This window comes from Cuculus canorus, chromosome 7, assembly GCF_017976375.1.
Source record: "Cuculus canorus isolate bCucCan1 chromosome 7, bCucCan1.pri, whole genome shotgun sequence".
Taxonomy (NCBI): Eukaryota; Metazoa; Chordata; class Aves; order Cuculiformes; family Cuculidae; genus Cuculus; species Cuculus canorus.
In genome coordinates this window covers 760,978-766,576 of record NC_071407.1, presented here as the reverse complement: position 1 = coordinate 766,576, position 5,599 = coordinate 760,978, and the positions used below count along the sequence as shown (strand labels likewise).

Genomic DNA, 5,599 nt, shown 5'->3' with positions numbered 1-5,599 from the left:
TTCATTTGCTTTCAAGGCAGAGAGAACTTTATCTCTTGCCTTACAGTAATCGTCTCATCTGTACAATTAACCAGCATCTTGGCATAAAATGTGAAAATTTGTACAGCGTTCAAAGCATCTGTGGCCTTTATGGTACAAGTTCTGTTAGGACTGAAGCCACAGAAAATTAAATGTTCCCCAAAGAACTTCCAGATGTGTTTTATTCTAATAGGGTCATTATACAGTAAATTAAAAAGCAGGGTAAATGGAACTGTAAAATTTAAATTACTCTAAAACCACATCTCTTTGCTTTGAACATTCATTTGTGGGGTTGCATTTGCAATAAATGTGAATTAGGCAGCTGCAATAACTGTTAATCATATATTTATAAAATAGTAATGAGGAAATGAATAGCAGAGTAAGACAGCTGCACATTTCTCTAATAGTGTGTCAACTGTGAGCATAATAAGATGTAGAAAATTGTTTGGTGCTATGCTGATAATGCAGCCGAATGTAAGAGATCACTTCAACCTCTTAACTTTACAGGAAATTATATATAAAATCCATAAAAAGCCATAATAATACATTAGGCCTCGGAATTGCAGTCAATGTTTTTCTTTGCTTTGATTTTCCTGAAATGGGCCATACTTTTCCCAAAGTAATCTGCCAAAGATCACTGAGGCTTTTGTTTCAGGCTGCACTTTATTCACCATCTTGCAATTTTATTTAAAAGACACTGCTTCTAAAAGCCCGAAGTGATGTAACTTCCCTGCGCCAGGAGAGCCGCGGCAGCTCCCACCTTGCTCGCCTCGCAGCTTTGCCAGGTCTCGAGCATCCCATCTCCGAGCTGCAGCCGTGCTGTCGCTGCTGAAGCCTGGGATGCAGTCCAGAGCCCCCCACAAGGCACAGCCAAAGGTGACATTTACATTTTACATACATATAAACACACACATCTATATGTATTTATAGATATATATATTTTATATATATTTAAATATGTACACATATATATGTGGGTGTATATGTATTTTAGAGAAGTAGATGGTTGTTGACATGGCCTGAGGGCATCTGACTGTCTTTCGCAGCCATGGTAAAATTACAAAGAGGTCAAAATAATTGCAAAAATCAAGCCAAACCACCTAAACCCAAGAAATAAACGGAAACATTCGAGCAGCCCTCCCGATCTGCTGCTAGCACTTCGCTGCCTGCCCGCGCGCCAGGCGCTGCTCACTTGCACTTGTGGTTTTTAACCACCCTTAATTGAATTTTGCAGCTGGATTGGGGTGAAGAGGAGAATTGGAAAGCTAACAGGAAAAAATCGGGGCAAGTGTGGGCTGCAGACAGCTTCTTGGCCGAGCAGGGAGTAGGTGCTGGAGTGTAATAGGACGGCTGCCACGGGAAATGTCACTTATCAAAGTTGCAGCGCTTTGCAAGGAAAAGCAGGAGAAAGAAATGAGGGACCTGATCCCGGCACTGGCAAAATTCCCTGGGATTTAATAAGCCACATGCTGAGCGTGTGGGTTTGGGAATTGGGTGAAATCCACCGGGTTTGAGCCGGAGCCGATAGCCCCGCGGGGAGCCCGGGGTGGGCACAGGGGTCTGACCCCCAAACCCACAGAGCAGGGTAGCAAACAGCCCAACTTTGCTACTGTATGAAATCATTCGATAATGACTCCCTTTTTGCTAAGGAATCCATTTGTCTGCATGCTTTCTGGAGGCTGGAACCGGATGATCTTTAAGGTCCCTTCCAGCTCAAACCGTTCTAAGATTTTACTGTAAATGTCTCTGCTGTGCCACACTGCAATCTATTTTTAATTTTTATGTGCATTTGCATTCAGAATGACTCAATCAGCTCCCTTCTTTTTTCAAACATAGGGAGAAAGGAAGACTGAAGACCTTACAATCATCACAGATGGGAAATCTCTCAGCGCACAGAACCCACCACGGACTCACAAGGTCAGTAAATGAAGGAGAAACGAATCCTCGCTGGGCAGAAGGGAGGAGGCTTCGATTAGCGCTGTGGTTTGAGGGCAAGGTGAGGGGCCACCCGAGGTCTGGGCGGGCCAGCGGGGGTCAGGAGCTCTGCGGCACCATCAGCTCTCTTAGCCTTTTGTACAACCTTCACAGTTGCTCGCTGGCCCCGACCTTTCGCCTCTGTGAGGCTGTTGCTGTTAATGGACAGGGCTGGTCTGGGGGGCGAGGGGACGGCACAGATCTTTTTGGCCATCTTAAAAACAAGAAAGCTTTTAAGCCCCTTATTGCACAGGAGCCAAATAGGAATGGGAAGTGTCCTTGGTGTAACCCTATCCAGGGAAATATTGTTCCCATAGCATCACCATGTTACCCCGAGCTGCCCTGGGCAAAAGGGGGCAGAAAGATGGATTCAGACAGGTGGATATGGATATGGAGATATATTTAGGTTGAATTCGTCCTACGAAATTTTGGTCTTCTGCGTTCCAAAACAAAGAAAACGATGTTCTTATTAAATAGAAATTAAAGGATAAGCAATGGCAAATGGCTTGTTTTCAAATATTGTTTTTTTCTTCTTTGAAACTGACGGTTCAATTCTCCAGGAGAAGCAAAGTTCAAGCTCTCATTTCCAATTGTACATTTCTGTGTTAGTGCCTCACAAAATAGCAGTTCATTTCTGGAAATCCTATTACTGTCCACACTCAAGCAGCAACTTTAGCAGATACATCTGTTACCTGGCAGCTTCTTCCTACGCAACTCCCACCTTGGAGAGTTAAAGCTCTAGTTTTAAAAGGAAAATTGAAATAGCCCAATTTTGAACAATACATGTTGTGAGGGGGTAGGGGAGGGATGGGGAGAAAGATGAGTGTCAGCGACGCGTGCCCCATCTCCTCTTGCGTTCTGATCCGGGCAGACAGGGAAGTGGAGTGGTGCATTATCAGCATCCTGGAGATGTTTATTTGGTGTGTGGACACTCAACCAAAGAACTAATGTGATCAGAAAGTTAAAATATATGGGCTGGAAACACAAATTCATTAGACATACACAAAGCGTATACTGCACTGGATCTGTGATTTAAATTAGATTTTGGCAATTATATGGATAGTCTGGTTGAGATGATATATGATTTGCTCTCTTTATCTGTGCCATGATTTAATTAATGCAAAAGACGTGTGGAGCTAGGACTGCATCCTTCTCTCACGGACCTAAGCTGAAGCGGAGCTGGGCTCGTCTTGTATCCTTTGTGTGAGCTGCTTGAAGGGCTTTTGTGAGCGTACGTGTATGTATATGTATACTTTTACATATACATAACAGAAAAAACCCAACACTGTTTTTTACACGAAATGAGCCTGTGTTTGCACCCACTGGAGCTGATGCAGATCTTTCCACTGACCTCAGCGGGGCTGGGCCTCGTTCTTTCCTTGCGCATCGTTTTCCAGCCCTGTGAGATGCTTCTGGCATGGGGATCGCACGATTCACCGTTCAGGATCCAAAGCAGACAGTGAAGAGCTGGGTCCCCTCCAGGCTGCCCCTAGCCAAGCCCAGGTGTCCTGTACCCGTGTGTGAGCATAGCCGTCCTCCACCTCCCCATCCTGGGCCAGGAGAAGGAAAACATTGGGTCTCCATCCCCTCTGCTCAGAAAGACATTGGCTTGAGATGCTGTGGTGGCGGTGAGCTCAGCTGGACCGTTTTGGGCTCCTGTGAACCTCTCCCTCCCCGGCATCCTCAGAGCCTCGCACGAGCCATCACCAGTGCCGTGCTGCCAGTTAACGGTGTGGCACGGTGGAGCCACGGCCAGCCTCCCGTGGGCATCTCCAGAGGCTTGTATGACTTCTGGGTGAAAGAACTGCTGTAGTGCTAAACACTGCTGGGACCAAGAGCATCTCAGCCCCTGTGGCTCCTGCGGGGCGGAACCGCCCTGCGCTCCTTGCTCTCACCTGACGTTTATTGGCAGCATTTATTCATATTGCAGACATGGGTGTGTGTCTAAAAACCACAGCACCAGGCACCATCACCTGGACAGACAAATGCCGGTGACATCTCTTCTCTGTCTGAACGCTGAACATGTATTGAAGGAGCCCAGCTATTAAAATGGAACCGTGATGTGATAACTTCTTACAAACGCAGCAAATGACACTTCTTACAAATGAACACTAGCAATCAATTTAATTTCTCAAATAAAATGATTAAATTGCTGTTATTGTGGAATCATTATTTTATTGCTGAAACCTTTTAAAATGTTAATTATTGTGCCCCTCGAAAAGCTTTCATCTTGCGTGACTTTGCTCTTATACAAAAAATGTCTCCTGGTTGTGACTTGTGAATTGAATGAAAATTCACGCTTTACCTTCCCTCCCCCCCCGCCTCTTTTTTAACACCTGCAACTGTTCTCCTTGGCTGTAATATTTATATGAATTTAACTTTAATTTTTCTCTGCTTTCATCTTCTGAATTAGTCAGTATAAAGCATAGATCACTCCTTCTCTGCTGCTTTCCTGTTTATTTGCTTTAACAATAGATTCATTAACTAGATTTTGGTGCTCAAGCCATGCGGACACATCCATTTCAAAGGAGGCTTTAATGGCATTTCATATTTTTCTGCATTAAGGAAGATTAAAGTATATTACAATACCTTTTACTGCTCTATTTTCTTCATTTTAGAAGTGGTCAGTTTTTAAATTTCTTTTTCCCTTTCTTTCATCTGCAGTGTTCAATAAATTGTCCGGGCCTTTCAGATGATAGTTCCAGCAAATTGAGTTCTATATTACGACTCTGAACCATTGTTTAGCCCATCATCAGTCAGATAAAGCACTCCTATTCACACAGGACATCAAAAGAACAAATATATGTTCAAAGTGGCTAAAAAGATTACTGTGACTTAGATATATAATTTTGTTAATTGTTAGTGATTATTCTACTAGTTTAGAGGTGGTGAATTTGCTGACTCTGAACTCGTGCGTGTGATGTAATCAGTGTAATATATAGATATTCACGGCTGGAAATTACACCATTCACAGAGGGTCAGGCTTATCATCTTCTAATAGCCAAAAGTGCACTAATAGCCGTGTTTTAATAAGGAGAGAGATGCAGACCGATGTCTTCCTGTCACCCGTACCGAACGCCTGGAAGTGCTCCAGAGGGTTTCGGCCGTGCTGGCACTCGGGTGAATCGGGTGATGGTCACCGTGGGTGCCGAGACAAATGCAGCCTTGGGGCGATGTGGGGCTGTGCGTGGGGTGAATCTGTCCCGCGCAGGACAAAGGTGAGGCGTTCGAGTCCTGGTTGAGCACAGATTGACTCATGCCCGTTTGAGTCTTTACACCCAGCAATCCCTTGGAAACCACTGCCAATATTCTAGATATCTTAGTGGCTTTCGACACCACCACGGTACCACGCCAACCTAATCTGTGTGTCCTCGCAGCTCCAGATGCAATGGGGAGGTGTTTAAGAAGCAGGAGACGGAGACAAACAACCTGAGCCCCTCGGGCGTGCTGAGCTGCCCTTCTCCCAGCAGCTGGGGAGGAACGGCCGCCCACCTGCCTCTGAGTAAAGGGCACAGAGGAGGGAAAAGAAATGACCCCAGCTGAATTGCCAGCTCCCAAACACTCCTCTGGAATCACCGCCACGTGAGTATCTCAATAAAAATATGCA

The 5,599-nt window shown here is 45.0% G+C and overlaps 1 long non-coding RNA gene across 1 annotated transcript; it reads left to right on the top strand.

Annotated features, from left to right (window-relative positions):
• The first annotated feature begins 1,666 nt into the window (after window positions 1-1,666).
• On the top strand, window positions 1,667-4,514 carry LOC128852650 (uncharacterized). The gene is made up of 3 exons (XR_008450615.1): window positions 1,667-1,754; window positions 1,855-1,935; window positions 3,119-4,514. It is a non-coding gene; the product is annotated as an uncharacterized LOC128852650 (long non-coding RNA).
• The last annotated feature ends 1,085 nt before the right edge of the window (window positions 4,515-5,599 follow it).